The 12,336-nt window shown below is 45.8% G+C and overlaps 1 protein-coding gene across 4 annotated transcripts in view; it reads left to right on the plus strand.

Moving 5' to 3' along the window:
• The window catches only part of LOC138268720 (protein mono-ADP-ribosyltransferase TIPARP-like), a 62,105-nt gene that overhangs the window by 35,345 nt on the left and 14,424 nt on the right, over positions 1-12,336 (plus strand). The window lies entirely within an intron of this gene.

Consider the following 12,336-nt stretch of genomic DNA (forward strand, 5'->3'; position numbering starts at 1 on the left):
GCAAGGTATATTGCTCAGCAAAAAGATTCCGGATTCAAAGCTGACACCAGGGAATTCAGAGGTGAGGAATCTGCAGCTAGAAGTCTCTATCAGATATATTTAGTGAGTGCTCAAACATAAACTGAGAAACACTCCTGACCTGATAGCAATGCTATTAGTAAACTATGAGGTAAGTCATGGATCATGTGTCCCCTATATGTGGGCTAAAATATTTTTATACATGGAGCAAACGTTAAGTCTATGTAATCAAACAAAAGAGGTTTTTTTGTGCAGCAGAAATGCTGAGCTCACATATTTGAAGGTGCCCTTGTAAGTGAGAATAAAGAAAAGGGCTATTCTGTAAAGTAAAATATTTGCCTAGGATCACACAATTCGAGACCTGCTTATGGGTCAAGTACATTACAGTTAGGTTGAGTAGATTATTCAAGTTACTTGACATGCAGGTCTAGTAACATCTGTATGATTTTTCAAAGCCCGCAACAGACTGGCATTTCATTCTTGCCTAAACAAATGTGGCAGGTACCACGGACTGGTATTGCACTCTTGCCTTAACAACCTTGGTAAGTCTACGGGCCCCAATCGTACTCCCACCTCAGTAATGATGAGGGAGACTGCTAATCCAGTTGGCTATAAACAGACACATCTTCGTTCATCCTTAACACTGCCACACAGCTTTACCCCCAACATCAGTATTTCTTACCAGCCCACTCTCCTGTGTTACCGACCACCAAAGCAAGTCAACATAATTGAGCAGAAAAACATTCTAAGACCAACACCCATTTCTCATGTAACAGTAACCATATTATAGCTTCTTGTATCGCTGGTTCCACAAAAGGCCATTGAGTTTACTGTGACTGAATGATTTTTATTGTTGTGAGCAATGACTCAGTAATTGGGCTTTCCGCCAGCTGGAGGAATCAAAGAAGGAAGTGAAAGCTGAGCAGTGTACCTGAGACTGAAGCAGAACTTATGCTGCTGGTCGTGGTTCTTTGTGTCTCTGCAGGCTGTGGCGACGAAGAACGACTCTGGACGAGAGGAAGCCTAAACTTTGTCAGGAAACTTGTGTCTGGCGTTGCATTTATAACACTATAAATCTTAATTCTTGTAGTTTAGCGTTAGTTAACAATGATGTAGTGCAACTGCAAAAAAAGGCTACTAAAGCTCTCCCTTTTTAGGGTTGAGCCTGCGTCGCATGCGATCGCGCATGCGTATCGCAGCGAGACGCTTTGGGTATTAGAAAAGGGCTCGGAGCCCTGTCGACGTCACGTCAGTGTTTTTTTATTGGTTCGTGGGCTTGCCTATTAAAATCTGCTTGCTTTCATTAGTCCAAGGCATGCATACGTCATGCCTTTTCCGGTGGCTAGCCCTCCTCGAGCACATCGACCAAGTACAGAAAACATGATGCGAGGCTCGCTGTTTTCTGTCCGGCCCGTGGATAACTTTTTCTCTATTTTCCTAGCGCTTTTTCGCTTGTCTGAAATCAAGCGCTTTACACAGTTAATTGCACTTTTTCTTGTTACGTACATAAATGCACTTTTGCCAATAGATGAAAAGTTGGGTTAGGAGTTTACAACGCTATCAGCTCTAACATCAGCAAACGTGAGGCCCGTTGCATTGCAAATGCTTGTTTTAGCTTTGTATATGAAATGGCAGTAGAACCTCCCAAACGATTTGTCTGGGACTCATGGCTTATCCGAGGGTAGGGCACAGCATTTGTTGTACACACACAGTCAATAAATGAGACACACACTCAATGACTAACTCCAGGCCAATTGTTTTTATATAGCAAAATATATTTTGTTACTTTATTACTAGGTCCAAAAGATCTTATCTTTGTTGCAGGTAAGTACAGTTGTAAGTAAGTATCAAGCATATGTATCAAATGTACTTTGTTTGGATTTTGCAGGTAAAGCTGTTTACAAGTAACACTTTTCAATTACAATGGTTTACACTGTGTAATTTTGCATAGGAATCAACAGAGTCCAGGGGTGGAGTGTTTGCACAGCAAACAGGTAAGTACACGACTTACGATTCCAGTCTTCGGAGGTTAGGATGTCAACAGGTCAAAGTTCAAGTTGACTCCAAAAGTGCACCAGCAGCAATAGGTGGCCGGCTGGGTGCAGAGGTCAAAGTTGGCGTCAGGTTTGCAATGGAATCCTATGAGGACTAGGGGGTCTTTGTAGAAACGAGATTGCAGGCAAATACCCGTGGTTTCAGGACGTGGGTCTTGGGGGTTTAGGTCAGCACCAGGGGGCCACAGGTCCGCACCAAACACACACCCTTAGCCGCACAGGAGCAGATGCGTGCAGGGTGCAACCACAGCATCGGGCCCCCAATGATTTTCAATGAGGGGACCCTGGAGGGATCACAAAGATGTTGCAGTCTAGGTCCAGGGGGTCAGTTCTGGGAGATCAAAGGCCGGACAGGAAGGAGAGGTGCCCGCTGGACATTGCTATACAGTCGGTCAGATTCCTCAAGGCCGGGGGTGGGGCCGAATACAAAGTTACTTTTAGGCATCTGGAATCTTCATCGGATCCAGTGGCAGTCAGGGGGTGCCTCCGGATTCAGGCTGCAGGTGTTGTCGTGTTTGCCAGGAGATGTTAACCCAGGATTGACTTTAGGTCTGAATCGCCTGGGGACCTTCTCTGGACCTGGGGACCAGCTGGACTTGAGACGTGGGCGTTGGGTGCAGAGTGGACAGGGGTTGCGGATCTGGGGTGTTTCTGGAGTCCTTTTGGTGATTTTTTTTTCTTGAGGTTACCAGCAATCAGGTGAGTGAGATTTAGGGGAGCCCCTAAATACTAGATTTTGGGGTGTTATATGGGTCAGAGGGCAGTAGCCTATGGCTACTGTCCCTGAGGGTCGCTACACCCTTCCTGTGCTCATTCTCCCTCTGGGGAGGGAAGGCACATTCTTAACACTATTAGTCCCTACCCTCCAAAACAAGATGGAGGATTATGCAGAGAGGAGGGGGTCACTTCAGCGCTGGACACCTTAGGGGTGGTTCCATCTGCAGTGATAACTCCTCCCTGTTCTACCTAATTTTCTCATTGGACCTGCTGCCAAAAGTAGGTTTTGGTCCTGGGGGAAGGGGATTATCTCCACTAACTGGAATGCCCTGGGGCACTGTAACAGGAGGCCTGAGCCTTCAAGGCATACCACCAAGTGTTACAGTTCCTGCAGGGGGGGTAGGTGTGAAGAACCTCCACCCAGAGTAGACCTTCTTTCTGACCCCAGAGAGCACAAAGGCTCTGACCCCATGAGGTCAGAAACTTGTCTGTTATTGGCAGGCTGGTACAGACTGGTCAGTCCTGCACTAAAGGGTTTGGTAATATTCAGGGGGGCGCCTCTAAGATGCCGTCTGCATGCATTTTACAATAAATCCAACACTGGCATCAGTGTGTGTTTATTGTGCTGAGACGTTTGATACCAAAGTTCCCAGTCTTCAGTGGAGCCATCATGGAGCTGTGGAGTTCGTAATGACCAACTCCCAACCCATATACTCAATATGGCCACACTGCACTTACACTGTCCAAGAAAGGACTTAGATACCATATGGGCTTAGTGCTCATGCAGCTATGCCTTCACCTGCGGTATAACGCACCCTGACTTAGGGCTGCAAGGTCTGTTAGGGGGTGACTTACATATGCCACAGGCAATGGTTTGTGGGCATTGCCCCCTGAGAGGGATGCCATGTCGACTTTACCTTTTTCTCCCCACCAACAGAATCTGCAATGGTAGTGTGCATGTGTTTGGTGTGGGGTCCCTTAAGGTGGCAAAATACATGCTGCAGCCCGTAGAGACCCTCCCTGGTCACAGAGCCCTTCGTACCACTGGTACCTTTTACAAGGGACTTAGCAGTGTACCAATTGTGGAAACAGTGGTAGAGTCTTGGGGAAAGAACACTGGTGCTGGAGTCTGTTTAGCAGGATTCAGCACACTCTGTCAAGTCAGCCTCAATATCAGGCAAAAACTGGCGGGGGGAGAGTAAGGTAACCATGCCAAAAGATGCACTTTCCTACACCTCACTCAAATTGTCTCATGGCTCACAAAAGTAGTGGAGCAGCACAATGTTTCCAAAGCTGTACTTTACATCAACTAAGGGAGACTGTAAGGATGGCTCCCCCTATAGCACCATGGCTCCTGAAGCTCTACAGGCCGCAACAGAGCTCTGACTTCATGAAGCAATACAGGCCGCAACACAGCTCTGAACTTAGTTGAATTAAGAGTCCATGTTATAGCCCTTGTCATTAATTGTTATAATTAAGCTAGTGTGAGTGAGAGGTCAGCTTGAACTCCAAACTTGTGCCATCACGCGCTGAGGTTGAGACTTGAGGTCTCTACTCTCTCTTCCTTCTCCCATCCTCCTTTAGTCCCCTCGCCCCTCAGGCGGTTGCCCTTGCTCCATCATCATTACTCTGCCTGTTTGTCACCCCTCTCCAGCACTTTCTCTCTACGCCGCACGCCCTCCCTTGTTTGTGTTTAAGGCTAGGCATTAACTAGCCTGGGACCTTTGTAATTGTTTAACAGAAAACGGTGACAGACAAATATTATTCTGAGGAACCTTGTCGAAAATCTGATTACTAATTCCAACGTGACTTCAGGGGTCAAACATTTCCTCTGCAATGGCTTGGTGGTGTGTTGTGGACCTTCGTCCAATGACCCCTTCCAGCCCAGAGGCGTTCCCTGCCCGGAAGTGCTGCTTCGGGTGCATTCACTGTCGAGGAATGCCTGCTTTCATTTCAATCTAAACCTCGGTCTTGCCTTTGGACGCGAAGACTTCAGGAAGTATTCTGGTGAAAACGTTTCTGTATGTTTCAAGCTAGTCCTTAAAATGACATTATTTGGTTGGAAAACCAGTGGTGAGATCATTCCTTGCAGTGAACCATCCCTTTCGTAGCTTTTACTGTATCTGCGTTTTTTGTTAAATAAAATACATCTCAAAGAAAAGAACTGTAAAAACTGGTGTGCTTTTTCATCACTATGTAGCGCACTATAAATTCCCGTATTATCGTTCAGACACAGGCCCCGTGCAAGCTTCCGGCTGGCAGAGGCACTTTACCAAGAGAGTGGCCTGGCAAGCAAGTGCATCAGCCGTTCTCTCCGAGTACAAAATGTTTACGTGGAACAGGAAGCTGAGTTACAGGGCTCCTCCCTGCTCCACAGAGCCTGGAGGCGTGTCTGCACTCAAACGACTTTTCGTGACTTTGCATAATCGACATGAAGGCAGATGCTGTCATTTAGATTTGGGGACCAGTTGTGACTCATGCTATTCCCGCGCACTCACGATGAAATTGTCAAATTCTTCATACCTTACTGTACTGTCTTAATGCACAAGCTTGTGAACAAAGCGTGTGACTTGTTCAGGCTAGGCTGTTAGCATGACCAGATCTTGAAAATGAAAGACTAGGACATTCCACAAACATAGAAGTAGGACTAAAATTCTGTATCAAGGAAAGAAACACCAGTTCTGCACTACGACGCATGCAAATTACCCCCTCTGTTATGGACCTCATTTAGGGGTCGCCATGGTAGCAGCTGCGATCCTGACTTGCCACTTGCGACCTCTGGCACTGCCTTTACGACCCACAGCTTTAAAGGTGGCAAATTCAGTGCCAGAAACACAATGGCAGTTGAATACTATTTTGGCAGCTATCTACTAATAGTTTAATAAAGAATGGATTACAGCTAGCTGGAGTATGACCCTCCCTGGCAGCTGAGATAAGTTGAAAATAGTTTTATTAAATGTACGTTGTTTGCAGGTGAGTGTGTTTGTGTGAATGTGTGTGTATGTGTAAGCTTGCATCAGTGAGCCCAACTAAAGTTTAAATAGCATGTGATGTCACTTCTGCTACCCCTGGCACTTTCATGCATTGGCGTTCATGCCTTCTGTGTTCAGTCTATCTTCTTGGAAAGCTGAAACGTACCACATTTACTGAAATTTAGCGAGACATGTGACAAAATCACAGCATTGCCCCTATAAATCCTAGATGCATGGCCTCCTTGTGAGAATGCAGGAAACCCCAACAGATCTGTCGTCCTTCACACTTTGGCCCCGAAAAGTACCTGAAACAATGCAGTCAATCTAGTGGACAGAGAACAGGGCTCCTACATATGCTTTTTAATCTAGAAGGGCTGGATGGGGAGAGGATTGTTGTGACCACTGTTTCAAGGAGTTTCTTTCAGAATACTCTATTTAAGACACCGAAAATGCATTGCTTTAAAACGTACATGTAGATAAACACATAAAGAATCGAAAAGTGATTACGGTTAGGGGTTGGCAGTAGAATTAAAGTTAGTACATTCATTGGAATAATGCTTGCCTGCTTTAAAAGTTGTTCCATTTTTTAAGTCTGCTGCAGCCTGAGCTATTGACATTGAGCAGAGAGGGAATTTGGGTTAGATCACTTCCGTCATCGGTTTGTTTGGGTTTGCGCCTTTAGCCTTTCTGTGAAAAAAGATTCACAGCCCAGTGGAGTATTCGTTTTTCACTTTTATGCTACTTGCTATTAGTTGTGTCAGCCTGCCTAAAGAGTGCTTCCATTGCAGTAAATAAGCAAGCTGGGGTGTGTACCCAGGCTTCAGCACATTTCCTTCTGCTACCAGTACCCTGAACAATGCTAGCTTTATGTTTATTGCAAAATGCGCTCAATATCCCTACTCAAGAAGAAACTACAATCCTTGGGAGGTTGAAGTCCGAAGCAAACCCCAAATGTATCTGGGCTCCAGCCCCTGGGGGCTTGGCACAGAGCACTCAGGCTTAACTTAGAGGCAATGTGTAAGGTAATTGTATTTGTGCATCACCTTAAACAGTAACGCAGTGAAAACACGCCACAAAAGTATCCCACAACAGATGTAGAAAAATAGGATCATGTTTAAGAAATACAATAGGACCAAAACTACAAAATCCATCCAGACCAGGAGATATGCAATTTAAAGATTCCAGTGAAAATAGAGCCGTAAAGCACAAAGTGGCAACTGTGGATATCTTGGCACGCTGGACCTGGACTTTCTCACAATTTCTGGCTGACTGTGATGGAGGCCGGACCAGCTACAGGAATCCAGTTAAGTGGCTGAACAAGAGTACTATAAATCCTGGGTATGGAGTGTTGCAAGGTACTGCACCGAAGATGCGTCCGTTCTGAGGAGCTGCAATGTGACATCCCACCTCGTCGACGAGGGCTTACGGTGTAAAGTCCAGCATCAAGGATGCATTGCACAGTCGAGGCGAAGCACTAGTTCCACGGAGCTGTGAAGCTTTGATGCTGAAACATGGGTAGTCGTCGAGGCTGCTATTGACGAGAGACTTGTGATGCAAGGGTCTGTGTCAGGAAAGGTTCACACAGGCAGCGGTTCCACTGCATGCTGCAAGTTCAGTCCATGCAATGAGATCCCACAAATTGATTCTGCTCAGGATTTCACCATGCAGCAGAGGAGATGTCAGTTTTGCTAGCTCCACAGATGAGCTGGCAGAGCCCTTTTAGGCCCACTTCCAAGAGTCAAGGACTGGGGTGGCACCACTTGACACAGTAGGACTTGGATGGTAGAGTCCAAGTGTTGGGTTCAGGGTTGTTGGACCCTTCTGTCCCTGAGGGTATGGTCAGTAGGCCAGCCAACTAGCCCTTTGTATCACTCTGGGGTCCAGGGTTCAACATATGGAGGCTCAGTTCTTCTCACCCAGGCAATAGGACAGCAGGCAACCGGTCAGCACAGCAGTCCTTCAGAGCAGCAGTCAAGCAGAGTGGCAGTCCTTTCAGCAGCACAGCAACCCTTCATCCTGGCAGAGCATCCACAGGTCCAGAAGTGTATTGAAGGCTAGGTGTCTGAGGTCCAACATTTATATTTGGACCTTCCTTTTGAAATGGGAGAAGCTTCTAGAGGTTTCCATTTGAAGACCACAGACTTTCTGCCTTCCCTGCCCCCAGACTAACTACTAGGGGATGCAGCCCTTTGTATGGAGGCAGGACACAGCTTATTCAAGTGTAAGTAGGGCTGAGCCAACTCTGCCCTCCCGTCCTGCCAGTGCTGTCCCATCCAGGCACACCTAATCTCTCTCTTTTGTGTGTGGCTGTCTAGGAGGAATACACAAAGCCCAGCTGTAAGCTACCCTCATTCATGTGACCCAGAGACCGACTGCCCGCACTAAACGGCTAAGGGAGGAACATCTTTAAATCTCAACATGAGTGAAACCACTTCTCTCAACGTCCACCGGAAGAAGAGACTCAAAGGTGGACATTGAAAGTAGAAGGTTTCACTCAAGTTGATATTTAAAGTTTTCTGTGGAAGAGGTGGGCCTTGCTATAGTAGAAAATTAATTCACAAGTTTTTTTTCCCCACTATTAGGACATGTAAAACATAGAAGTACATTTCCCACTTTTTAAATACACTGCACCCTGCTCAGGGCCTACCCAAGGGGTGGTTTATATGTATTAAAAAGGAAGGTCTTAACCTGGCAAAAGGTTTTATTTTGTTGGTTTGAAATGGCAGTTTAAAACTACACACCCAGGCTGCAATGGCAGGCCTGAGACATGTTGGAAAGAGCTACTTAAGTGAGTGACACAATGAGTGCCGCAGGCCCTCTAGTAGCATTTTATTCACAGGCCCTGGGTACAAGTAGAACAACTTTACTAGGGACTTGCAAGTAAATTAAATATGCCAATTGGCGATAAGCCAATGTTACTGTGTTTTAAGGAGTGGCTGTCCCCTTAAGCACTGGTTAGCAGTGATTAAGTGCCAGAGTCCTTGGGTCAGCAAAAACAGATTCATCAAAAAAGTGGAGGGTAAAGGCAAAATGTTATGGAGCGACACTGCAGAGAGGGCCAGGTCCAACAACTATGTTTAAAAAAAAAAAAAAAAAAATCCAGTGGTGGGGAAATAAACACAAATATAGTAAACAAGCAATATTATATTGTGTAAATAAATTGTTAAACTAATGGTTAAGAACAATGTGAATGATGCATTGTCTTCCATTTGCTGAGTACATGAAGGAGATGGCAGACTTTTAATGTAGTGTTCTTGTATTTTGCTCCCACAGTTGAGTACCATAAACATTGCTGACTTTGTGCCGAGAAGCGAATGCATTTAGACAGTGCTGTCTCCTTGGAATAATTGATAGTATTTAACTGCACTCACATTTGGAATTTAATCGCCGTGAACAGAGCTGTCATGAAACCTTATTTATTTGCGGTGCTATTACTCTTTAGTCCTACCATTGGTGACTCCTACTCATAACCCTACTCCTATGCAATCCTGCTCTGTTTATCTACTCATACTTCCAGTTACTCCTACTGGAACACTTCTGCATACTCATACTCTGCATTCTAGTCTTGCTTCGACTTCTAGTAGTGTTGCTAACCTTACTTAAGCACTTATAATTACACCCACCTACTATTACTTGTCCCTGCTTGCATCCTTCCATCTCCATGTATCCATCACATCTCAACTAAGCACACGTCCATCCACCTACGCCCGTCCATCCATCATTCCACGCGCACTTCATCCATCCGACTGTGCCAGCACACCCATCCATCTACACACCCACCATTGCTTACAGCCAATTGTCAGCCATCCATTCATCCCTTCATTCAACCTCACAGTCTTGAATCCATCTCTGTATCCAACCAATAGCTACCTGTGTCTGTGTGTGGTGGGGGAGACTGGGGGCAGGTGTTCACCCTTTTGTGCTTACGGGCGGTTGGGTTTCTTTTTTATTTTTAGTGTATCCTAAAATATCATACAATAACGTGGGGCCATTGCAATAAAGGCCATGTACGCCTAAAGGATGCCAGAGCTATTTGCCCTGCTAATGCTTGCTTTAAATTAGATGTAATGCTATGCAACCCTCTTAAGAAGAAAGCTTTCAAACAGCACTCACGTGACTTTTGCAAGGTCACCTGTCACTCTGTCCAACACAAGCTAAAAAGGTCTGAGTACAAACCGCCTCCCATTCATCCTGCCCTCAAACACTCCTCAGTTAAACACTAACACTCTCCGAGTTGGACAAACTTTCTCCTCATGCTTTCTGCCAGGCTTATTAGCAGCAGAAAACGGTGCCGTGCTCGTCAAAAACGTCTCAAAATTGTTGCGTTTGCTGAGGACAGGTTGTCGAGTGGCGAAATAGCTGACCTTGCAACCTGGAGCCTTGGAGTTCTAATTCTGGCATCAGCAATCGCCGTTTCACGGACAAATTATTTGATACTGGGCAATACACTTTATTTCCGTTATGTATTATATGTGTTTAATATTGTAATAAACATTTTTTTTTTTAAATGTGCTTTTTTAACAATTATATGCTTTTCTGGCTTCTACGGAGTACCCCATACCATAAAACGTCATGTACAAAGCACATTTTTGAGGAACATACACCTGCCACAATAAAATCTTAAATGCGAGCTGCAAAACGTTCTCCTCCTCCTCCTGATTCCAAGTCCCTGCAGCATTAAATAACTAGTCCATTAGAAATGGCTTCATCAGCAAACACCTACAGCCAGACGTTTCTAACTTTTAGATCTCACCTCCGTTGATCATGATAGATACCAAGTTTCCAGAACACTGAAGACCATTCCATAGAGAGTTACCAAAGGCCTACATGGACATGTGCAGTCTTAAATAATAAAATGTCCTTGCGACTACCTATTATTCTTGTTTAAATCCACATGAAATCTTCCCATAGTTATACAAGTGCATAACAGAAGGAACATGTACCTTCTGGAAATTAACAGAAATAGGATGGGTTCGACTCCACATCCCAGAGTGCAGGCTGTTAGGGAATGCACGCATGTGCAAGCCGCACATAGTTGTCGCGGTTCTCAACGGTCTTACCCTCGCAGCGGAGAGGCGTAGGGGAACGGTCCTTGTTCCAACGGGTTCTGCTCTGGCCGAGGTAGGGGCGACCCCTTCCGGTAGCCACGGTGCTGTTTGGTATGAGCGAACCACTACAGTCCGTGCCCTCCAGAAGGAGTCCCAGAGGAAAAACCCCAGTAGGGTAAAAAACCTCCACAGGAACTCCCTGAAACGAAAGGAGGACACCAGGGTATTAGGACCGCAGTTCAGGAAGGCAGGAAAACAAAGCAAATCAGGAACAGACAGGATTCGCAGCAGGATATCAAATAGGAGCGTGACTATCACCAAGGAGTGTTGCAACGCAATGAACAGGCAGTTGGAATCCCCTTAAATACCCCTGGACAGGAAACAGGAAACAGGAAGTAGAACACCGCCATCTTGGATTGGGGAAAAGAAAACAGTAATGAATTAGGTATGTGTGTTAGACAATGCATGCTGGGTAGAGAGGAAGTGGTAAGCATGCTGGGAAGAGAAAAAAGGCAAGTATAAAGAACCCCCAGTGTAAGGGTTCGGTTTGTCCTAGGAACATCGGTAAGTGGTGGTGGGCAGGTGAATACATGCAAGAGAAATAAATGTTAAGCGCATAATGCGCTGTGTGCGGCCATGCCTGAAACCCCCTCGGGGTTTCAGGCTCTGCCGCGTCTGCCTTTAAGGCAGAACTTAAAAAAGGGGGAGCGGCGAGCGCCGTGACCCCCAGACCGGCTCCCTGGAGCCTTTATGGCCCTCGCCGGAGCCGCGGTGACCGCCGCGACCTGGGTGTCTGCCTCGGCGTCTACCGCGGCCCGGGCGTCGGCCGCGGCAACCTGAGCCCGCGAGCGCTGCGGTGTAACAATAGTAGGGTATTATTATAACAACCGAAAGAACGCTTTCAAGTGTCATTGTAAGTTGTCCTTGGTTAGTGGCAGCGAAGAGTCAAACCTATGACGATTTACAATGTATTTCATGAAACCAACACTTCTGTCATCATTTCCATGCCATCAATAAGATTAAATCCTATGTTACAGCTCGTGCAGTGGCAAAACAGTGGAGAGGGTGGCACTTACTTTCCACTGATGTACTGGAATGCATGGGGGACAGAATGTATGCACGTGGTCTGTGGCTTCAAAGAGATGGAAGGTTTTATAACTAGTTCCCAGTTGTTGCGTATTCTGACTATGTCCTAAAAGTTGGTTACTAGACAACTGTATGGATTAGAGAGTGAACGTTCTACTGAATAATTCCTTTAAGTTCCATAGTGCAGTCCATTTAAGTTAAGTAGATGTGCATGAAAAAGGAGAGATGTGAGCACACCAGCGGTTAACCCTTTAACCAGAAAAAATCATGCAGTGGCCTCCGTGAAGATGGAAAGTTATTTACCTGTAACATTTGCGGTCTTCATTGAGATCCATTTGAGATTCACAAGCTTTGATTGCTCCTAATGGAGGAAGACCTTTGATAGAGGTCCCTAGAGATGGAAGTTTCTGCATCTATATTTTTCACAGACTAAACACCCAT

The sequence above is a fragment of the Pleurodeles waltl genome, chromosome 12 (assembly GCF_031143425.1).
Source record: "Pleurodeles waltl isolate 20211129_DDA chromosome 12, aPleWal1.hap1.20221129, whole genome shotgun sequence".
Lineage (NCBI taxonomy): Eukaryota > Metazoa > Chordata > Amphibia > Caudata > Salamandridae > Pleurodeles > Pleurodeles waltl.